Source organism: Mustela lutreola, chromosome 3 (assembly GCF_030435805.1).
Source record: "Mustela lutreola isolate mMusLut2 chromosome 3, mMusLut2.pri, whole genome shotgun sequence".
Lineage (NCBI taxonomy): Eukaryota > Metazoa > Chordata > Mammalia > Carnivora > Mustelidae > Mustela > Mustela lutreola.
In genome coordinates this window covers 69,178,335-69,203,518 of record NC_081292.1, presented here as the reverse complement: position 1 = coordinate 69,203,518, position 25,184 = coordinate 69,178,335, and the positions used below count along the sequence as shown (strand labels likewise).

General features: G+C 37.0%; 1 long non-coding RNA gene across 1 annotated transcript in view; it reads left to right on the top strand.

Annotated features, from left to right (window-relative positions):
- LOC131826778 (uncharacterized) overlaps window positions 1-24,171 on the top strand; it is a 62,227-nt gene extending 38,056 nt beyond the window's left edge. Inside the window, exons 3-4 of the long non-coding RNA XR_009351742.1 lie at window positions 21,320-21,431; window positions 23,637-24,171. This is a non-coding gene — a long non-coding RNA (uncharacterized LOC131826778). The remainder of the gene's footprint in view (window positions 1-21,319; window positions 21,432-23,636) is intronic.
- Window positions 24,172-25,184: the final 1,013 nt, after the last annotated feature.

Here is a 25,184-nt window from a genome sequence, read left to right as displayed (position 1 = left end):
TGGTCTGATAATATGCAGGGAATGATCCCAATCTTTTGATACCGGTTGAGTCCTGATTTAGGACCGAGGATGTGATCTATTCTGGAGAATGTTCCATGTGCACTAGAGAAGAATGTGTATTCTGTTGCTTTGGGATGAAATGTTCTGAATATATCTGTGATATCCATCTGGTCCAGTGTGTCGTTTAAGGCCTTTATTTCCTTGTTGATCTTTTGCTTGGATGATCTGTCCATTTCAGTGAGGGGAGTGTTAAAGTCCCCTACTATTATTGTATTATTGTTGATGTGTTTCTTTGATATTGTTATTAATTGGCTTATATAGTTGGCCGCTCCCACGTTGGGGGCATAGATATTTAAAATTTTTAGATCTTATTGTTGGACAGACACTTTGAGTATGATATAATGTCCTTCCTCATCTCTTATTATAGTCTTTGGCTTAAAATCTAATTGATCTGATATAAGGATTGCCACTCCTGCTTTCTTCTGATGTCCATTAGCATGGTAAATTCTTTTCCACCCCCTCACTTTAAATCTGGAGGTGTCTTCGGGCTTAAAATGAGTTTCTTGGAGGCAACATATAGATGGTTTTTGTGTTTTTATCCATTCTGATACCCTGTGTCTTTTGACAGGGGCATTTAGCCCATTAACATTCAGGGTAATTATCGAGAGATATTTATTTAGTGCCATTGTATTGCCTGTAAGGTGACTGTTACTGTATATTGTCTCTGTCCCTTTCTGATCTACCACTTGTAGGCTCTCTCTTTGCTTAGAGGACCCCTTTCAATATTTCCTGTAGAGCTGGTTTGGTGTTTGCAAGTTTTTCAGTTTTTGTTTGTCCTGGAAGCTTTTAATCTCTTTTTCAATGATAGCCTAGCTGGATATAGTATTCTTGGCTGCATGTTTTTCCTGTTTAGTGCTCTGAAAATATCATGCCAGCTCTTTCTGGCCTGCCAGGTCTCTGTGGATAAGTCAGCTGCCAATCTAATATTTTTACCATTGTATGTTACAGACTTCTTTTCCCGGGATGCTTTCAGGATTTTCTCTTTGTCACTGAGACTTGTAAATTTTACTATTAGGTGACGGGGTGTGGGCCTATTCTTATTGATTTTGAGGGACATTCTCTGAACCTCCTGAATTTTGATGCTCGTTCCCTTTGCCATATTGGGGAAATTCTCCCCAATAATTCTCTACAGTATACCTTCTGCTCCCCTCTCTCTTTCTTCTTCTTCTGGAATCCCAATTATTCTAATGTTTTTTCATCTTATGGTGTCACTTTTCTCTCGAATTCTCGCCTCGTGGCCCAGTAGCTATTTGTCCCTCTTTTGCTCAGCTTCTTTATTCTCTGTCATTTAGTTTTCTATATCGCTAATTCTTTCTTCTGCCTCATTTATCCTAGCAGTGAGAGCCTCCATTTTTGATTGCACCTCATTAATAGCTTTTTTTATTTCAACTTGGTTAGATTTTAGTTCTTTTATTTCTCCAGAAAGGGCTTTTATATCTCCCCAGAGGGTTTCTCTAATATCTTCCATTCCTTTTTCGAGCCCGGCTAGAATCTTGAGAATTGTCATTCTGAACTCTAGATCTGACATATTACCAATGTCTGTATTGATTAGGTCCCTAACCTTTGGTACTGCCTCTTGTTCTTTTTTTTTTTTGTGGTGAATTTTTCTGCCTTGTCATTTTGTCCAGATAAGACTATATGAAGGAGCAAGTAAAATACTAAAAGGGTGGCAACAACCCCAGGAAAATATGTTTAACCAAATCAGAAAAGATCCCAAATCGTGAGGGGGGAGGAAGGGGATACAAAGAGGTTCTAAAAGAAAGAAAGAAAAAGAAAACAAAAGAAAAGAATTAAAAAAAGAAAACGAATAAAGAAAAGCATAAAAAGAAAAATATATATATATTAGATAAACTAGTTAAAAAACGTTAAAAAAGAAAAGGGTAAAAGTTAAAAAAATTAGTAGAAGAAGAGAAAAAAATGAAAAAAAATTAAATTAACTGCTAGTCTAAAAAATCACACGGAGAAAGCCATGATTTCCGTGCTTTGCTTTCTCCTCCTCTGGAATTCTGCTGCTCTCCTTGGTATTGAAACCACACTCCTTGGTAGGTGAACTTGGTCTTGGCTGGATTTCTTGTTGATCTTCTGGGGGAGGGGCCTGGTGTAGTGATTCTCAAGTGTCTTTGCCCCAGGAGGTATTGCACCGCCCTTACCAGGGGCAGGGCTGAGTAATCTGCTCGGGTTTGCTTTCAGGTGCTTTTGTTCCCTGATCGCTTTCCGTAGAGTTCTGGAGGACGGGAATACAAATGGTGACTTCCTGCTCTCCAGCCCGGAGGAGCCAAGAGCCCAGGGCCCCACTTCTCAGTGCGCCCTCAGAGAACAGTGCCCAGTAACTCCCCTCTGCCTGACCTCCGGCCGAGCTCCGAGCTCACCGAGTCTGCGACCGGTTCAGGGTAACACCAAGCTGTGAGCTTCCTGTCGGCTCTGTCTCTGTAGCCGGCTGTCCTGTTCCAATACCCGCAAGCTCTGCGACACTAAGACACCCCCGATCCTTCTGTGACCCTGCGGGACCAGAGGCCACGCTGACCTGGCGTGGGCTTTGCCCTGGTTTAGCCTCTGGAGAGATGTTCCTCAGCGGAACAGACTTTTAAAAGTCCTGATTTTGTGCTCCGTTGCTCCGCCGTTTGCCGGGAGCTGCCCCCCCCCCCGCCCCCGGGTCTATCTTCCTGTCGCTTTGAATTCACTTCGCTAGTCCTACCTTTCAGAAAGTGGTTGTTTTTCTGTTTCTAGAATTGCTGTTCTTCTTCTCTTCGATCTGCTGATGGATTTGCAGGTGTTTGCAATCTTTAGATAAGCTATCTAGCTGATCTCTTGCTAGCTGAAGTAGTCTCAGCCTGCTACTTCTCCGCCATCTTGACTCCTCCCCGACTCCCTACTGTTTTGACTTCTGGTTTCCCTGGCCTGGCTCCTCGCTTCTATGATTTTTGCTCCTCACCTCTTTGGGACTGCTTAGGGTAGTCACAGTTTCCCTCTAGTCTTCTAGTGAGACCCTTTTATTTCTCTTGGCTCTAGGAAGTAGAAACATAGGATCTCTGCACCAGATGCTGCCCTCTTTCTGCTTGACTCCATTCCCATTTTCTTTTTTTCCTGTTTGCTTGTTTGCTGGACACAGGGGATCCACAGATGCAATTCATCCAAGAGCCCCTTATATCTGTTACCTAATTGATTGACCAGTTGTTTCATGATTGGAAAAGGACTCCAGATAACTTTCACCTTACAGTTTTTTTAAACTAATTGATAGCTTTTGTTGTTGTTGTTGTTTTTACTTCCTAATGACTTAATTTATCTGTGCTTACTGATGTAGTGGTATATATATCTATATGTATGTATATATATATATAAGTATAGCCATATATATATACATATGAATGGGTGTATATGTAAATATATGTATGTACATGTTCATATCCCTTTAAAACTAAGATAGAATGGAAAATTTCTATGTTTAAATTATTAAAATTTCAAATACAGTTATTTTTCACAAGCCCTTACTTTTATAAATTATGTATAAAAAGAGCCAGTTGGATCCAGATGGTAAATAGTAAATGGTGATGATTTTTCCTATTATATTAAGGTTAAACATTCTTTTTTATTGAACTTAGAGGTTTCAAAGATGTACTTTTTATTCCTAGTGTCCCACTTATAACTTTTATTAGAATAGAATATGCCTTTATTTGTTGGTGTCTCTCCTCCAGGTGTCAGCTGCCCCTTGGTCCATCATTGTTCTCCATTTCCATATACTTCAATTTCTTGTTCTCCACTCACCCCCAAAAATCAGTAGCACTTGGTTTCAGAAAAAATGTTCTCAACCCTTTTGCTGTATAGCATTAATTAAATTTTTAGCAATCTATTTTCTTCTTCTTTTTTGTTACTATTTTAGTTTTTTTGATACTATTTTAGTTTTGAATGGAGATATGTTTATACTTAGTTCTTTATGGTTTTTTTGCATCAAATATACTCTTTTATCATCTCATATTCGATTTCTTCATAGAATTATTGTTCACTTTGGGAGGTATTAATTGTAGGAATTTTCCTCTGTTTTCTGAATTCATGTATTACTTCTGAGTGAATGACTAATATATAATTTTTGCTGATTTTTTTTTCTCTAATTTTTTTGTTGTAGGAATTTTACTCATTGCCATGCTGGTTTTTTGTCACACATATTTCACAAGAACAATTCACTGTATCTTTCCCCAAGACTTAATTGTTTAAATTTTTAAAAAAGGGTTTTAACCCTATTACTTATAAAAAAAATTAAAATGTTTTTATGTTAACATGCTCATGTTCTATAAAATTGATATATCAAATTTGAAGTAAGTGGAGTATATATTTTCAGTGATTTTAGCACTCATTTTTCTCCATTTTCATTCATCTTCCTGGGTCTTTTTCATGAAATTCCTTACCAGTATTGTACCTAATGGCCCTGAGCAAGTCATGCCTTATAATCCTATCATGCCAACTATAATATCTGGCAACTAGTGTGGCAGCTAAAAGGCTGGGCATGCTAATGCTATTTGTGATGACTTTTTAGTCTCCTTAGTAAGCTAAAGTCTTACAATTCAAGTGTTTTCAAGGTCACTGACTGTGTCCTCAGCTTTTGAAACATCAACACAAACATATTATTTGAAAATTTTAAAAATATCTAATTTAATTACATAAATAAATTAACACTAGTGTATTTGAGGAAGTAAGAGATTATTATTAAAGACAATTATATATACATTTTAAGTGAACATAAGTATTAACTAAAAGGGCTTTTTTTTGTGAGTTTGTGCAAAAATATATAAGTTACAAGCAAGAGCTCTGATTTTGCTTAAGATAATGCTTGGCACATAGTTGGTATAAATATTTATTAAATGATCATTCATTCACTGTGGGCAGCAGTGGAAATAAACAGAAGCTATTTTGAGGCTCTGAAATATGTGTTTCAAATATGAACAATTAAATAAATTCAAAGGTTTTCAAAACTTAATCTTTTGATTTTGTGATAATTATCAATTCACATGGAGTTATATGAAATACTATAAAGAGATCTGTACCCTTTACCTTGTTTCTCTCAATGGTAACATATTGCAAACTATAGTACAATATTATATCCAAGACAATTGACATTGATATAGTCAAGATATAGAACAATTCCATTGCGATAAGGATCTCTGTTACCCTTTTATAGCCTCACCCACTTCTCTACCACCCACAACACTTTTAAACTCTGAACACCATTAAACTGAAAACAAGAAAATCTAGCCCTCTCATGGCTAATCTCGTGAGAGAGGGTTCCAACTTCATAACTTGTTCTAATCCTAATTACCTCCCAAAGGCCCCACCTCCTAACACATTGGGAGGGTGAGTAGGGTTTCAGTATATGAATTTTGGGGAGGACAGAAACATTCAGTCCATAATAAGACATGAAGAGACATTTTACTGAAATAGACATGTAGATAGCAAATAAGCACATGAAAAGATATCCAGCTTCATTAGCTCTCAGGGAAACATACATTAAAACCAAGACAAGATATCATCGCACATTTATCCAAATGGATAAAATAAAAAGTAAGGACAAAGCCAAATGCTAACAAGGATATGGAATAAATGGGACACTCATATTTCTTGTGGGAATGTAAGTGGTACAGCCAACCTAGAAAACAGTTTGGCACGTTCTTAAAAAACAAAACAAAACAAAAACCTAAAATTGTAACTACCTTATGACTCAGCAATTGTACTGCTGAGCATTCTTCACAGAGAAATTAAAATGTAAGTTCACCGAAAAGCTGAACAGACTCCCAAACTGGAAGCAATTCAGATGCCTTTCAGTGGCTGGATGCATAAGAAAATTGGTGCATCCACACCATGAAAAACTATTCAACAATAAAAATGAATGAACTCTTGATACACACAATCTGATTGAACCTCTGAAGAGTTAGACTGAGTATAAAAAGCCAATTCCAAAAGGTTGCATACTGTGTGATTCTATTTAACCTTCTTAAACTTCTTCTGTGGATATGGCTGTTTCACATTTCTTGTGTCCCCTTGGGAGGGAATGTTAAGATAGTATGGCTTCTCTTGATCCTGCAAAGCCAGGACAGGTGCTGACTGCCTCCCATTTGCTTCCTCTAGGATAGTGCTGACTGCTCAAGTTTTTCCCAATCTGCAGAGACAGACCAGGTTTCTGCATGAGCTCACTAATCATTCAGCAAGTGCTCATCATGCTGGGTGCCCTCAAGGGCACACACAAGGAGACAGCTATGGTGTATGTGGGGGTGAGTCGAGGGTGAGTGGCTAAGACACATAGACTGCTGTGATGCCTACAGACTAGTTGTGGTGATCTGCAGGCAAGGGACCCCCATTGGCTGTGACTGTGCTTCCCACTGGCATCTGTGAAGTCATTAATAGAATCCACATCCATTTGATGCCCTCCAAGGGCCCAGGCAGCATTCTCCCAGCCCCTCCTGACTCCTTCATCATGTAGCACCATTCAGTATTCTGGATGGGGTGAGAAAGAAATGGGTCTCTTTGGCAGCGTCCTGCATAGTTGAGACAGCTGGGCACTCACTCACACACACTGACAAGTCCCCTGTGGAAGAAATCAGGGGCTAAGAATGTCTCTCTTGGCCCTGAGTTTTGCTGCCCTGGAGGAGGCAGGTGGTAAATAAAACTCTTCCTGTCATCTTCTTCAGTGCATCTGCTCTCAGATATTGTTGCTTCAATGTGCTGGCATTTCTCTGCTGGACTCCTAGGTGTCTACAAAATCACTTTTGTCTGTGGATGATTGCTGATATCAGTGTTCTTTGGACAGAAGATACCAAGAAAACTCTTGCTATCATGCCAACTCTAAAACTTCTTTCCTTTTAACATTTGAAAAATGTTTGCCACTTCCTTTTGTTCTCCATATTTTCTAATGAGAAATCTGCTATCAGTCAAATTGTTTTCCCATAGAAGTGTCATTTTTCTCTTGCTACTCTTAGGATTTTTTAGATTTGTTTTTTCGATTTTCCAGGCATATCACAATGATGTGATATTTTCCTGGTGTGAATTTCTTTAGGTTCACTCTGAGTGTCATTCTGCTTCTTGAATCTACAGGTTTATGTCTCTTGTCAAATTTGGGAAGTTTTCAGGCATTATTTCTTCAAGTACTTTTTTGGTTCTACACTCTCTCCTCTCTCCTTCTGGGACTTCGGTGACTATTAATGTTAGATCTTTTGTTAGAGGTTCACAGATCTAGTCAGCTCCGTCTATTTTTCTTTGATCTTTTCCCCCTTCTGTTGCTCAGATTGGATAAATTCTATTATTTTAGCTTCTAGTTCTCTAGATTTCTCCTCTTTTCCCTTTAATTTGCTGTTGAACCCCTCTACTGTATTTGTTAAATTTTGCCATTGTGTTTTTTAGTTCTAAAACCTTCATTTGTTTCTTCTTTATATCTTTGATTTCTTTGCTGAGATTCTGTTTTTTCATTTACTTCAAGTGCGTTTTTAAGTGCTCATTCATATTTTTTCACGGTGGCTGGTAATTATAACATCTCTGTCACCTTGATGTTAGCATTTATTGACAATTTTTTTATTTAGTTTGAGATTATCTTGGATCTTGTTACGACGATTTATTTCCAGTTGATACTTGGTCATGTGGGGTATTATGTTGTGAGACTCTGGATCTCATTTAAACTTTCTGTTATAGCTTGTTTCCTTTCTCACTGCTCTAGTAGAGAAAGAAGGAGGTGCTGTTTTATTATTGCCACTTGAGAGTAGAAGTCCACACCTGGCCTCCTTTGACACTTGAGGTGTAATGTCTTCTAGTACTATTGGTCTGGGAGTCTGGGGTGGAAATTCTGGTTCTTGTACTAAAACCTTCCCAACTAGAAGGAGTAAGAGTGTTTTGTTACTGCTTCCCTCAAGATTTCTACGGACACTATCCTAATGGGGACAGGAAACAGAATTCTAGGATACTCATTGGTATCTCTTGATTCTCCATTCCCTAAGGAGGGGAAAATTCTAGCTACTTACTAAACTTTTTCCAACACTACCCTGGTAACAACACTGAAACACGTCACTGGAGCCTAGCAAGGGTATAAATCCTGGCTTTTAACTCAGCCTTTGATGACATTGTGGGGCAGAGCCATCATTTTTTCTCTGTTAGTTGCCTGTAATAGAATAATTATTGTGTTAAATTTTTCTGTCTTGTTAGGCTGCCCCTTTCTTGGTTCTTTGGCAAGAAAGAGCAGATTTGGGGGGTGCTTTTTTGGTCAGTGCCTGTTGACAATTCTATGTTGCTGTCAAAAAGAAAACTAAGGAAATTCACCATTATCTCATTCTTTGAGTCCCTAGCCAGTTCTACTTTCTGTTACCCTCCTTATACATAGCAGTAAGAAGAGGAAAAGTTATGTCTACTCCATCTTTCTGCAAGTGAAAATCTCTCCATACATTGTCTATGGTATTTTTGTTGTTTGTATTTTTTGTTTTTTACATTTTAAAGCACATTTACTTTCTCTCATATTTTTCTTGTTAAAAATAAGTCCTTGGGGCACCTGGGTGGGTTAAAGCCTCTGCCTTCAGCTCAGGTCATGATCCCAGGGTTCTGCATTTGAGCCCCACATTGGGCTCTCTGCTCAGCAGGGAGCCTGTTTCCTCCTCTCTCTCTCTCTCTCTCTCTCTCTGCCTGCTTCTCTGCCTACTTGTGATCTTTGTCAAATAAATAAACAAATAAAATCTTTTTTAAAAAGTCCTTAAAAATGTACCAACTCAATAGACTTCTTAAAAATAACAATACATCAAATTTGCTTCAACACATATATAATGATAGTGCAACTGTTCTTTAATAAATAAAACACACATATACAATTCTGTAGGATAACAATGAAAATAATGTTTCTTTCCTAATAGATTCCAGTGTTTCACAGGAATGTGTATTCTGTTTTAGCAGCTTTGTTACAGTAATACTACATAAAAACTCCACCCCAAAATTCAGTGACTTAAAACTTTTCTCATGTTAATAGATCTTCAGGTTGGGTGTAAGTTGGCTGCACTGGGCTGGACTCCAGATTTCAGATCCCAGGCTGCTCTTTGGATTCCTGTCAGAGGCATGTGTCTCTCATCCTCTGAACCAGCAGCTCCTAGGGCATGAGAACTGCTCATGTTTCTCATTCTAAATTTCAAGCTGAGATGGCAGAAACTATCTTAGGCACATTCTTTTCATAGAGGATCACTGGGTCACCAAATTCTACAAGGCATTCAGGATCTCCGCCTGTATTTCATTGACATTCCATTTGTCAAGCTCAGTAATAATGACACAGGGACGTGTACCCCACACACAATGGGAAGTGAGAGGAATTATTATTTGTTGAATGTTTATACAAACTATCACAGTCTTCCTTAATAATTTTGTACCAATGATGAAGGGGAGGGAAAGTTAACTCATATGCCAACTGTCACTTTATAAATGGACCAGAATCTTCCCCCTCTTTAGTCAGTTATTTGGACTGATGCTTCCAACGTCCTCATGTTACCTCCTAAGTTAACCACTTACTATCTATTCCCTAACCTTTCTCCTCATGTATGATCTCAAAATGACATCTCCAAGTATGGCCTTCTCCAGTTTCTGTAGTTCTTTTAGAGATAAAATTCCTTTCTCTAACTTTCTTATCATCAAAATAAAGGCAATAGAATTGACATCCTGTTACTCCTTAATTTATATAAATGTATTTGGGGGGTATGTATTTTTAAGTATTCTCTATGACAATGCCTTCTCTCCTAACCTTCCCTTTCTGTTTTAACTACTATGGAAATAAAGTGATTAGGATTTTGTAACTTCTATGAAAAACTTTGCATAGTCACATCAAATTAAGTATGTATAAATCTTTCTTAATATTCTGTGTTATATCACATCTACATATTTGAACTAAAAGGTTTGGAACATGAGGAAATACACATTGTTTTTTGTGCGTTTGTATGTGTTTTGTTGGGATATTTGTATAGTGAAAAAGGAGTTCCTCTAGAATCATTACCCACAAATTTAGTTATTTTTTTTTCTTGCCTTGTGCACATTTCCATATACTTTAATTCTAAATCTCTGAAAGTGTTTCCCTAATTTGAAATGCTGTAAAAAATTACAGGATCGACTACTTGTGGGAAAGCAGGAAAAAAACTTATTTAATTATTTAAAACCTCTGATACCTCCCAGATGTTTCATCTTGGGCTAGTCAGGAGCCTTACAGAGACTATTTTCCCACATGCACAGTGGAACTAATGATATTTATCTTACTGGATTATTGTGAGGTTGCATGAGATGGTACATTCTAAATTCCTCTATGAACATCTGTTCAATGATAGATTATTTAAAATATAAATTAAGTTGAAGGGGAACCATTCCTGTATTTGCAGACTAACTTCCAACTCCATGTATGTGGTAGATGGAAAAATGGCTCCCCAAAGATGTCCACATCCTAATCCCTGCAACCTGTGAATACGTCCCTTACATAGTAAAAGGGACATTGCAGATGTAATTAAATTAAGAATCTTGAGAATGGGAGGTTATCCTGGATTCTTCAGATAGGCCCAATATAACCACAAAGGTTCATATAAGGGAAAGAGGGACACAGGAGAGTCAGAGAAGAGATACAACAACAGAAGCATAGGTCAGAGTAATGTCATTACCAGCTTTGAAGATGGAAGAGGATCACAAGCCAAGGAATGCGGGCAGCCTCTAGAAGCTGGAGAAGGCAAAGAATGCATTCTCTCAGAGAGTCTCCATATGTAACTCTGTGCTGCTGAGAACCAGGTTTTAGCTTTGCAAGATAATGGTAGGATACCACACTTGTATTGTTTTAAGCCATTGAACTTGTGTTCTTTTGTTAGAGCAGCATTAGGAAACTGATAAAGGCTTGTATCATTCAATCACTCTGTAGCTTTTCCTCTTTTCTCTTGATCACAGGTTCTGTTTACCTTAGATTCAGATTCGTCAGACCCAGATTCCTTGGTGAATGCTTCCCACACTGCCCTATGGCATCCTCCATGTTCTTATGCACAAATTCCTTTTCCTCTTCTCTCTTCTACACATTATCTGTCCTTATCTTCCCCCGATATGGGCTTTATAACCCTTCCCACCAAAGCACCTTTATCTAACAAAGAAGAAAGTTTACTATGCATGTGGTCTGCTGCTGTCCCTGAACCTCCACTGAAATAATGATAGCTCTTTTCATGCTTTAACTTCAAAATTAAGAAAAATTTCAATACTTTATATGGAAACAATGTTTTAAATGTCTTAGCTCATATGATTGTCCACCCCCACCTGCCCCAATGAGTAGAACTGATGCTCTGTGAAAGTGTGTCTTGTTCACCTTGGGCCTTCTTTTCCTCCTGACACAATACCTGAATTTCTTTAGGGAGACTCATACTTGAAGAGCCAGACCTTAACCACAACCCGGATTTCCTCTGGGGCATTACATTTGTTAATCAGGATAACTGCATTTTAGTCTCCATTCTGTCATTGCATCCAAGCACAAACCTGGGCAGTTACCGAAATGGCTACCAGGTTCAGGCTGGACAGGAAGACATTTGAGCCAGAAGAAAACATGCTGGGAGATTACAACCCTTGTGAAAAAAGAACAAGCACAAAAGCAATGAGGGTTTGGAAGGTGGTGGGCAAAGAAAGAGTAAACAGAGAGGACATTTTAAAAATTTGAGCTCTCAGAACTTAAGCAGTCTGAGTAATGTTCAGGTCGCAGGTGTGGCCAATGGGGAAAGTTGTGTGGAAGGGTAATGAAGTTTAACAAAGTTCTGATGTTTGAGGCTACTGGGAGACAGAATCCATAGGCAACGGTTAGTCCATACATTGAAGAACAATTAAACTTGATTTTAGCCTACTTGTGATGGCCACTTTCTCATACTTCTTAGTTCCGTGAAATCATTTTAATGATCCAGTGCCTATGGTATATGGTAATTTTGTCCCAAAGTATTTTTTTTCTTCTCATTTCTCACCATTGACTATCTTCATATAATAAGGAGGTTATAAGAATAAGACAGGCTATCCAACCCTTTGAAAGTAGATGAGTCTAAAGAAAACTCTCCATCTGGCATGCAAACACATGCAAACACCTGTAATAACCATCTGAAAGCAAATACACCAGCTTATTGAAGAGTGGCAACTCAATGAGGTGCAAACAGTAAATGGTTTCTTTTTTCTCCAATCACTGATTTCAGCAATGCTGTTGTGAAACTATTTGAGGTCTTTTAATGACATCTGCCACAAACTTTGTAGTTTGTGTGTCAAACTACAAAGTTTGTATGTCATTTTAAGGCATAAAATTACCTAACCAGTTTAATCCAATTTAAACCTTAGGTCTTACATTCAATTTTATGCTCTCCTCCTCCCTTCTCCCCAGGGCCCACCAGGCTTCCACTGAGGGAGATCAATGGGGACAGGCAACGCATGCTCCTAAGATACCTCTTTTCTCCTTCCTCTCCTCACAAGTTCCTTACTTCTCCCTGGTATTGAGGCAGGGAGAGGACAGGACCAGTGGAAAGCACACATGTATAAGACTCTGGTACTGCACTCTTAAATTCAATCAGATGGCATAGGGAGCCATCAATACCCTCTGTAAGGAAAATGTCTAAATGCTGATCATTCTGTGGGGCTCATGTGTGTGTGTGGGTGGGTGGGAGGGTGTGGCTCATGCATGTGTGTGTTTTCTGGGGTGACAGACAAGGTCTCCCTTCTGCCCAGCTCCTAGGACAGGAGATATATTCTGAGAAGACCTCTGCCCTCTCTGCCCCCTTCTCTGGTAGTCTACCTCACAGATTTTGTTCATGTAGGTCTTTCTCCAGGGGACTGCTCCTCCTAAGTGGAACAGGGGAACTCATAAGACGATCTAAGCATGACAACTAAGCTGTGTCCATTTGACTAACAAGAAACTCATACACCCTTGCCACACCAAGAAGCATTAGTACAGGTTATTTTGTTTTGCCCAATTTCCATTTCTCTCTTCCTATGTCCTTGTTCTGTTAAAAAAGCATAATGGCAGATCAGTTGGGGAATGAACGTGAGTTTGTTTTGTTTTGTTTTGTTTTTGCAGATATCACATATTTCCATAATTGCTTTTTTTGGTGCCCTGTCCTAAGGTAGGGCTCACACTCCCCACCATTGTCCAATTATACTGGGGATGGAAACAGAGCAGCAGTCCTGCCAAATGCTTCCTTCCTGTCTCTTTGGTGAGTAGAGAGTGGGTCCTGGGGTGATGGCTAGGTATAACAAGGCCAGTTTAGCCTCTTCAAGCAAGACTGGGAAGAGGACAGCCTAGGATCCCAGTTCTTCGATACTAGATTATTGTTATCTTTATCTTCGGATTTTATTCCCAGTCTTCAACTTCAGGGTCACAGGACAGGTTCCTTTAATGTTGTTACAATGACAGAAGAGCTAAAATTACTGTTACAGGTTAAGCTCTCTAGAAGCAAATGCTAAGATACAGTTGGGGTGTAAAATATTTATTGGAGATCAACATTTATGGAAGAAAGTGAAAGGGAACAGATTTGGGCAGAAGTCCAACGGCAGTGTAAGACCAAGAGAGACTTGAACATTACAGGGAACTCTGGATTACAGATCAACCATCAGAGTGTCCCTTGTTGGGGCAAATCATCCAGGTCATTATATCCCTACTTCACATAGTCACTAAGTGTGAACAACTTCAGATGTGTGTGCTCTCATATGAGGCCCTCTCTGAAGCTAAGATATACCTTAAAAAGGAGCTGAGACCTGGAGCCTGTCACTGACAACACTCTACACGACTGGGCACCAGGTGCTCCTTAAAGGGAGTCGCTAGGCGTAAAAAAATCCTCCTGCTCTGCCCCAAGTTTTGCTGGTATGTATATGAAGGACCAAAATGCAAGAATATTTACTAAGAACAATTATTAGGATAACTCTGGTGCCTGCTCTTCTTACTTGCTATTTGTGGAGAAGTCAATTTATAAGTTAAGTATGGTAAGAATTAAGGAGCAAGGAGCATGGTCAATGTAATGGGGGAGAAGGTTTACCCCAAATCTAAAATGGTAAAGTAAAATCATCACAATAAATTCTCTGGAAGATAGACAGTTACCTGAATTTAAATAAACATCACAGTGCACATCTGTTATGAATTCTGGAAACAATCATTATTTCAGTCTTCTAGAGCATGACAAGCAATCATGAAAGTGATGAAAGTCATCTTCACACACTCTTCAGTGGTGGTCATTGGGGGAATAAAATAAGCAAATTGTTCAGAAGGCTGACTGATCTTCTTCAGTTAGTATGTAAATCCCAGCCAACTAAGGTTTAGGAGAGGAAGATATTAAGACTATTTCTTATATCATGTTGTTGATAATCATACAAGGAATTTATGTGATTTATGCAAGAACCATTGATTTTCATGTATTTCTTCCTTGAGTTTTTTCAGATTTCCACAAAATACTAGTTGACCAGTAAAGGAAGACGTTGTTGAACAAAGAAATTTAAGTCCTTTCCAACATGACTTTTTGAATTACAGTCATTCTATGTAAATTTGACCAAATGTGCTGTTTTTATATGCCTTTATATACTGTATATTTGAACTGCTCATCAAATCACTTGCTGTTTATACACAGTTTGTACATTTATAGATAAAATGAAATATAATGAGATCTCTCTAAGGATTCTTATTTTTATACTTGTCTTCTGAGCATCATCAAGTAATTTTTTCATCCAATAACTGAAGTGTTCAGTTTTTATAAGCAATGGTTACTTTGAAGGAATGAAAAGGGGCGAGGTGGTAAATGGTGCTGTGTATTTATACATGTCACATGCCTCAAGGCATGAATGATGCATTAGGTTTTTGACAGATTAAGGTAAATAAATGAATGAAAATAAGAAAGGATAAGAAAAATGGTCAGTTTACTGAGCTCATAAGAGAAGTAATGCCACACTGCAAAACCAGCAAACAGAAATGTAGCAACATTCTGAAGCCTCATTAAAAAATGAGTTGCATCTGACAGATGTGTAGTTGTATTCATTTTGAATCTCAGCCATATGGAGGCAGAAATCCTACTAAAACAGTTCTGTTTCAAGCAGTTTTATCTATGGAAATGCATCAGAAATAATGAGTCTCATTCAAAATCGAGAGGTAAAATGGGCAACTAGAGTGTTCCTGTAAGTTTAAGTAAGATGTCCAACAAGAATTGGCAGTAGGGGATAACTGTGTAGCTCTTCAGTGTATCAGTAGGATTTCTTATACTTTTTTACTTTGTTTTAATGAAAGTTGTGTCACTGCACATTGACACTGTAGTAACTTACTAAAACTTTTATTTTTTTAAAAGAAAGACATAACTCCAGATAGTATTATGAATAACGAATTTTTTTCTGATTGGATATTATGTCAAGAGAAACTATCTCTCACTAACCTAATATCAGAGCATCTTGACCAGGCAAAGAATTCTAAGAGCTTCCAAATATCAGGCAGATCAGCTTTTCAGATCTTATCTTAACACGATTTATAAAAGCATTGATAACACTAATTCCAAATGATTTTATATTTTTACTACTAATAAGTAACTAGTTTAATCAGATGTTCTGCTAAATTGGACTTCTATAAATGGCTGTTTTTTCTTCTCAAATTAGCAGAATATAAATCATTAAATCAGGCAGGCTAACCTTCCCAAGACCATAGGTTACAACCTCTGATGCAGGGATAATAGAATTTATTTTTCTTTCAATTTTTTTTGGTAAACAACATCAAATAAAGGTGAATTTCTAATTAGCTAAATTTAATTTGAGGTTTTTAGAGACTCCTTTTAAGTTTTTAAAGTATATTACGATTATAGATATGTACGTATATATAAAAATATATAAATAATATTGTTACATTTAATACATATGTAAAATAGAAATCACACTAAATGTTGACATTAGCACTGTAGACATAAACAGATTTTTAATTAATTTTTATTTTCTTAAGTTACATAAAATTTACAAAGAAGAAAAAAATATAAAGTGAGGTAGTCTGTGGAGAAATAATTAAAGAAATATGGCCATTTAGTACCTACCACTAGCCAAGTAGCTTATAACAAGTTCTTCAGCTTTGCTGTAGCTTTTTTTATCTGCAAAAGATTGAAAATAATAGAACTCATGCATTTGTGAGATAATGCATATGAAGTATTTAACAAAATGCCTAGCATGTAGTAAGAACTCAATGAATGTAAATTTTTAATAAATCAAATCCTAGGGGCACCTGGGTGGCTCAGTGGGTTAAGCCGCAGCCTTCGGCTCAGGTCATGATCTCAGGGTCCTGGGATCGAGTCCCGCATCGGGCTCTCTGCTCAGCAGAGAGCCTGCTTCCCTCTCTCTCTCTCTCTGCCTGCCTCTCTATCTACTTGTGATTTCTCTCTGTCAAATGACTAAATAAAATCTTAAAAAAATAATAAAAATAAATCAAATCCTATTTCCAGATCTGTGTAATATTAGACAAAATAACTACATCTTATATTGAATAGACAACTGAGAGTAGTAGAATTTTTTGTGGTTTAAATGGACAATTTTCCATAGAATTGTCCTCTGCTTTATAAGAAAAATGATACTTAATGTTGAATCTCCAAGAACCTTAGTTTGAGGTAAGATAAATATGGTACAGATGATTAGTTGGTTCCAGATACCACACCTGACAAGGTGATAGTTTGTTAGTGAGTTCAAGGGATTCTGGTTTTGTGGGTGGAGAAATTTTATTTTATATGGGTCAGAACAGATCAGATTTTCTGGAATTTGATTCACATTGAATAAAATGACAAGGGATGGCTCAAAATGCCAATGTGTTAATTTTCCTTCTCAAGCAAGAAATATTTTAACTCTTTATTAGAGGGTATCAATAGTGAGTCAGATGTGCGATTTGGCAAGGGAAGAAGAAAAAACATTAGGAAATGGATGGTTTTAAGAAGTAATATCCCTTAGACTGGGAAAAAAAAATTCTCATGAATGTTTCCTATGACAAAGTAAGTCCAACTTTCTAATTAATGGGTCACTTTTTCCTACTAAAATCAGGGTCTGTTTCCTTACTCAGGCTATGTAAAGATTGCTAAATTTATAATTTCTTTTTTTTTTTTTAAAGATTTTATTTATTTATTTGAGAGAGAGACAGTGAGAGAGAGCATGAGCCAGGAGAAGGTCAGAGAACGAAGCAGACTCCCCATGTAGCTGGGAGCCTGATGTGGGACTCGATCCCGGGACTCCGGGATCATGACCTGAGCCGAAGGCAGTCGTCCAACCAACTGAGCCACCCAGGCATCCCAATTTATAATTTCTTAATCTCATAGTTCATTCTTCTTTGAATATCATTGGGCAGACTGCATTTTTCAAAGATAGCTTCAACAGTATCTCCATTTCTCTTGCTATTATCCATGAAAAGGTAGGAGTCTATGTCTTTATCCAGGGGATAAAGACTCAGTCACTCTGGGTGAGTCCTGTGGCTGCTCCAGCCAAGAGGCTGTAGTAGAATTGATGCTGAGTAAGTTCTGTGGGTAGCCCTTCATAGGCTTGGCAGTTTCTTCTTCCTGAGTCTTGGAATACTGGCTTTGGGATGCTTCTTTCAGAACCCAGCAACCTTGGATAGGTGCTCTAGTTGCATTCTCACCTGAACTTCCAGCCAAGAGCCAGCACCAACTGCCAGTTCTATGAGTGAGCCACTTTAAATATTCAGCCCATGTTAGATAATTAGCCCTGTGTTCCATCTGACCACAAGCACATGAGAGACCCCAGTCAAGAGCTGTCCAGCTAAGGATGGTCAAACCACAGAACTGTGAGAAACAATAATAAATTGTTGTTTTAAGCCAATAAGTTTTGGAATGATATCTTATGCAACATTAATTTCTAGAAAGAATCATCTACTATCCTTTGGTCCATCTTTTGCTTCAATAGGTTAGGGTATTGAATATACTTCCTATTCTTTTGTATTCAGTTATTCATTGATTACTTTATCAAGCCCTCTTCATTCATTCATACAGCATATATGTCGTGCTACTATGTATCAGTTACTGTGAGTTTCTAAATATTGAAAATATAGAAGTGAAATATTCCCTCCCTTCACAGATCTTATATCTTACCTGAGTGAGGGAGGCTGAAAATAAATAAAATAAATGAGTAATAAGGGCTAAGAAGTAAAAAATAAAACAAGGAAAGAAAATGTGAAATGCTGAGAGACAGCAGACAGATAGGGACAGCAGTAGATTTGTGGAAGTTTTATGTAGGATGGGAAGGGAAAACTTTCCTAGGAAAATGAGTAAATACCTACAGGAAGTGAGGGAGCTAACCTAGTGAACAACTGAGGGACAGTGGAGTGTGCCTGGTGGCAAGAGGATAGTTAAGATGGAACACAGATGAAAATAAGAGATAAAGTCAAGAGAGCTAACATTGAGCCTTTTGGCTCACAGAAAGACTTTGACTTTCATTCTGAGTAAGATAAGAATCTACTGAAGAGTTTTACATGGAGGAATGAATAGCTAGACTTATGTTTAACAAAATTATTCTGAATATTGTGTTGAGAACAGACAGCAAAGGGACACAAGTAGGGAGACCAATGGGGAAACTATTGCAATCATCCAGGTAAGAAAGGGTTATTTGAATGTCAGGGGTCTGGGATGTGATTTTACCCTACTTATATAGTAATTTTTAAGCTGCAAGTGTTTCATAGATTCTGGCAGAAGACATGAGACTCTTGGGTCAGAGACAAAGGACTTTATTACTCATGGCATAACAAGCAGCATGAGCTTCATGTTTGTGTTGGTTTGCCTTGTCCTGCCAAGTCCCTTGGAGGCATTATGGATGGGCCCAGATGAATGCTATATAATTGGTGGGCATGTGTTGCAGCTGAGGAACACTGAACTAAGGAAATCCATCTCTTTTATAGTAGTAGGAAATAAGTAAACCTGCTCTTTGTCCTGGAGGGTGACTTTGCCCCATCCCTTCAGGTTGCTCACTGCAATTATAACCCTAAAACATGTCTCAAGTGAGGAGTGGTCAGGGCTTTGCATTCTTGGCAGACTAGGTAAGAATACACAAAGGCTCTCAGGTGGTTGCCTGGGAGGCTGAAGTAAGAAGTGGTCAAATTCTGGATACATGTTAAAGATAGAGTAAATAAGATTTTCTGGGGGCTTTGATTTGGGAGGTATTTTTCTAAGTAATCAAACTTTCATTAGTTTATCTTATTTGAGAACAATTTTATTTATTAAGTATTGAGAGTACATTATATTCATTTCCAATATATCAGAATACACCACATCCTATACAACTCTGCACTTGAAAGTAATATACCAGGTCACAACATGATTGAAGATCCTCAGATGAAAAAATGGATTAAATATCTGAATAATTTACCTTCTCTCAAAGTTGTCAACTAGTAATAGAATGCACTAGATAATAAAGTTTATAAAAAGTGGAGAAATTATGATTTAATTTTTTTCTAACTGAAGAAACCTTAAGAAAACATGTGCAAATTCTATGACATACCATCAGCTTCTAGAAGATATTCACTTTTAAACTGTTTTTATTTGTGGAAATTTCCAATTATATATACTCTTCTTTGGCTTTACCAGAGACTTAAATATCCAAATTTATAAGATAATAGTAATATTATCAGGAAAAATTTTTACTTTATCAAAGAACCAAATGCATAAATTTTTGTTATATAGTGCACCTTCCCTTCTTTTCATGACATTTGTTTTCAAGGACTTTCCTACTCCTAAAAGAAATTATAATGAGAGTTGTAAGAATATAAACTACATAAAAACAAATTTGAACAAGAATTATTATCACATTATAAATACCAAACAATTATTTTTTTAAAATATCTTGCTAAGATAATATCTTCTCTATCTAAAATTATCTTTCAGAAATTAAAACTAGAACAGTAAGTGGCAAAAGAAACCCTATGGAATTTGACTGTCTTCTATATAAATAATCTAGAATTCTTTGGAATTTTGTGTTTGTTTGTTTGTTTTTAATCTCAAGGTAAACAAATGCTGATACAAACACTGTTGCCATTTGTGTAGGACTAACTGCCATGATCTGGAATTAGTAAAAGACATCTATGGTCTCAACATTTTTCTGTTTCCATTATTGCGTAGCTATTTGATGACTGTGTAGGCCTCTAGCTTATGAATGATGATAGAATTGAGTGGTCTGGTAAATAAGAGATCCTGTTTTACTAGAAAGAGATCACTTATCCAAAAAGCATAAACCACTGTTAAGGAATTAGAGCATACAAAGATGTATGCCTGTGATAATAGTTTCATCTTTTTTTCCCCCCTCCATGTTCTATTAGCAAGAAGATAGAAGCTTTCTACTTCTCCCCATCAGCTAGAGTCATGACTTTGTGTTCTAAACAGTGTTAGGCTGGAGGTAAGGGAAAGAGGAAGAATGAGGGTTTTGGGGATAGTGATAGTATTAATGTATATTTAAGACTGTGGCTTCAAAAACCAGATCCCCTGGTTTCAAGTCTCAGTTCTGCCACTTACTATCTGTATGATACTGGGCAAATTGCTTAACCTATTTATATCTATTCTTAATCTTTAAAATGAAGACAATGATAGTTCCTACCTCACAGGGTTATTATGAAGATTAAGTTAAAATATGTAGTATACTTAGCATTTAAAAGCTAAATAACATATGTAGTATACTTAGCATACTTTATATCATTATTTAACTCTTATTATCAAGAAATTTCACAAACCAGGGCTGGTACCAACTGAAATTTCCCTTTATGTGGGTAGAGTCTGATACATCACATCCTGTCATCTCTGCAACTAATAATACCAATTAACAAAAGTGACACATTTTATTATCCAAGAAGTGAAATTCAATCCAGTTTGTCATAGAAAATTCCCTTTTACCCAGACTTTCTATGGGGGATTCACCTACTTCAAATGAGAGTAAATCTTGAAGAAGACATCTGTTTTGTCTTACATGTTATGTGTGTCTTTATATTCACAATGATAGCATGTACTTTTTGTGTTTTCTAACCACACATACAGCAGATAAAGTTACAGTCACATTTTACTTTGTATTAAACATCTGGTATCAATAGAAGAAAGAAGAAAATATCATGATTGTACTCTCAGAGTCAATTCAGGAATATTAATCTGCTTTTATAATCATGTATACTATATCATGTCTAATTGGCCTTTGTGAATTTTTCTCCCTTGTGCCACCAAGTGAATTTAATAACTAGCATTTTTAAAAAATGTAGTCATGTACATGGTTCTCATTCATCTCTGATGCTGCTTTATAGGAACTGGTTTTGAGTACTTAAGAAAAAAAGCTGATCTACACCCTCCCTGAACTGGTGTTAAACATCACATTCATGGCAAATGACCAATGGACCCAAAACAATGCCCTCTCAGGTGAGAAAATTCCAATGACGTTGGGATATGAGCTGTTAGAAGGGATACACAGCAGTTTCAGCATTTGAGGGAAGGTGTATTATTATGTCCCTGTTTAAATGGCCTTTGTCAAAGAGTAACTATGATAGGAGAACAGCTAATCCCTAACCAGCTGTTGTGGTGGAAGGCAACCTCTATCCATACACCACTGCACACAGAAATAAGGTACAATAATGTTTGAAGTTTAATACATTTCAGACTTACAGCCACCCTTTTGTTTAAAACGAATTCTAACTTTCAGTTTCTGCCTGCTTCATTTCATGTTCCACACAGTAATTTTCTTTATTTTGCAGAACAGCCTTAACTTCTATTACCCTGTCACATGTTACTATGCATTAAGCATCTGGTATCAATAGACTAAACAACATAGAAAGTAGGATTATGCTGTCAGACTTAATAATTCAGAAATATTAACCAGCTCTGATAATTATCAGTGGTTCTTCATATGTAATTGGCCCTCAACGTACATTCCGTACTCCTGCGTAACTCTCTGCATACCAGTATAAGATAATAGTGCCTAATCTTTCATGTAACTAACAGAGTTAATTTGATTAAATGAAATCAATTCATCAGCAATAGCAGTTTCTTGCCGTAAAAAGATTAGTTAACCGCACACACAAAGATACATGCACGTGCCCTACCAAACAGCTATTTAAAAGAACACAACGCACTTATTCCATACAGCATCAGATAAGGAAAGTTATTTAGCCTCAAGCAGACTTGAGAAAGGAAGAAAATAAGCCATGTTCAAGAAGACCTTGCCTGTGAAGTTAATGTCTAGGACTAGGTTTGCTGCAAGCTTCAGTCTTGAGACCATTTGCTTCCTTTAATTAAAACATATTTGTTATCTGCTGCAACTCCTTATCTGTAATATTATAGTACTGTTTTAAGATTTGCTTTATACTTTGTCTTAAACAGCTTTATTGCAATTTCAATATGTCATTACCAGTGGAGGAACACTTTACAGAATCCTGACCTGAAGCCATAAGTACTGATCCGAAGTTCTTGTTCTCATAAAATCCTTATTTGAACATTTTGACTTGAAAGAAAATCGTTTTTTAAAAAAATTCTTTTATTTACATTCAATTAATTAACATACAGTGTATTATTAGTTTCAGAGGTAGAGTTCAGTGATTCGTCAGTTGCACACAACACCCAGTGCTCATTACATCACGTGCCCTCCTTAATACCCATCTCCCAGTTACCCCATCTCCCCACCAACCTCCCCTCCAGCAACCGTCAGTTTGTTTGCTATAGTTAAGAGTCTCTTATGGTTTGTCTCTTCTATATTTCCCTCCCTTCTCCTATAACCCTCTGTTTTGTTTCTTAAATTCCACATATGAGTGAAATCATATGATAATTGTCTGTCTCTGACTTATTTTGCTTAGCATAATTCCCACTAGTTCCATTTGTTGAAATGGTAAGATTTCATTTTTTGATGACTGAGTAGTATTCCATTGTATAATTATACCACTTCTTCTTTATCCATTCATCTGTCGATGGACATCTGGGCTTTTTTCATAGTTTGGCTATCATGGACATTGCTGCTATAAACATTGGGGTACATGTGCTCCTTTGGATCACTATTCTTGTATCCTTTGGATAAATACCTACTAGTGCAATTGCTTAGGGTTATAGGGTAGCTCTATTTTTAATTTTTTGAGGAACCTCCATATGGGTTTCCAGAGTGGCTGTACCAATCTGCATTGCCACCAGTAGTGTAGAGGGTTCATTTCCCCTTCAACTTGAAAGATAACCTAATAGGTTGATATTAGACATACTTTAAATGGTTTGCTAATTGCTATTGGCATTTTACATGCTTCTGCAGTTTCCTCATATCTTCCCTTGCCCTCAACTGCCATTTCTTGTGATTGTCAGTATATCTGAGAGGAGTGGCCTCTTTTCTCTCTGGTTATTTTCTGCTATTTATGTGAAATGAACTTTAAAACAACACAAATAAACTTGCCAAAAGCAAGTGCTACATAGGTATAAATGTTCTGTGAGTAAGGAAAGGAGATTTATGGAGTAAATGTTTTGTGAGTAAGGAAAGGAGGTTTACAGATCAGCAAGGTAAATGAACTCCAGTGCACTGTCTTCTGTTTAATATGAACTCTAAATAGGTTCAAAGCACTTTTGATTGCTTTCTGTGTCTTAACTATGTTTCAGATGGATAAAGCTTGAGGATATTTGAGTTATGTATGGTACATACGGAATATTTATAGTGAAGAAAGACTTCATGTGTTGAAGGAAGGATCCACTGAGTGCATTATTCAAGTGATCAGTGACTGCTCCTCAGAGTCTAAAATCATCATGGATCTGCCTGTCTTTCACAAGAGCATACTTACAGGAAACTAGTATAACAAAAGTTATTTCCTATCTGATTCATCATATTTGGCTGCATAAACTAGACTTTTCATCTCTATAATAAAGTTTCTAATGAAAAGAAAAAGAGGGAAATTCTTACAATGTAGAAGGTAAGACCTCAGAGAAGTAGAAGATATTTATGAAGAAGCTCAATTATTTTGGCAAATCTAACTCCTAAAAAGAAGCAGAATTATTTAACCTCTTTGAGACTCAATTTCCTCATTTGTAATTAGAATAATGGCACTCAACTAATAGAGGCTTTCTGAGGATTAAGTTTGTTATGTAAAGCAGTAAGCATGATACATAATAAATGTTTAATAAATGTTCAGTATATGGACTCCTACTTTCCTAGAATCCTAGAATCCTAGAAACATTTGTGCCCAAATTAGGTGTAACTCCTTTTAACATGCTGTGACTAAGTTAAATGATTAAATATCACTATTTAATATGAATTATTATGAGTATTAAATTAAAAAGATTAATTTTCCTTTTAAAAATGGCTTTAAAAAGTTTTGTTTTATGAAAAGCAATTTGATTGCAACTTATCCACATATATAATATTTCCCCCAAAGAATTTAATCAGTAGGGGAACATTTTAAGACATGATTTAGAGGGAGAAACATCAGGAATATGTGTTGTAAAAAATACAATCTGAAGACTTCAGATATGATTCCTGGTTCATGAATGAGATGTGATTCCTGGTGCATAAGTGGCAACAGAACTCTTAAAAAGAAACAATAAATTTGAATAACATGTTTAAAAAATATCATTGTTTTTGTTTCTTGCTTTAGTTTAAAAGAAACTCTTATGAGCACTCTCTGTATACCAAGCACCATGCTAGGGACAGAGAATACAAATGCAAAATAAAACACAGCCACTGATCTCATCTTCATAGACATTATAGCCCCTGCTTATAAAAACAATCTAAATGCAGTAATAGAAATAGACACAAGTCTTTCTGGACCACAGATAAAGTTAACCTGACTTGACCAGTGCAGGAGAAGACAAGAAGATGGGAGAGGCTTCTTGAAGGAGGTGGCACCTCTGCTGAATCTGATGGGGGAACGAGGCGAAGATGGCAAAGGCATTCTGCACATGTCCTACGAATGTGTGCCGGGAACTGCAAGTACAGATGTGAGTCAGAGCACGTACAGGTGGAAGGCAGAGCATCAAACTGAGAGCTAGGGCTAGATATGGGATCAGACCATTAGAGCCTTGTATGCCAACTCAGGAGCTTAAATTAACCCAACAGATAGATGAGTATTTAAGGGTTTGATCAGCATACTCAGTTGAGTTTGTATTTCAGATAAAACAGTCTAACTTTTGTGTGCAGACCAAATTTAACAAGGA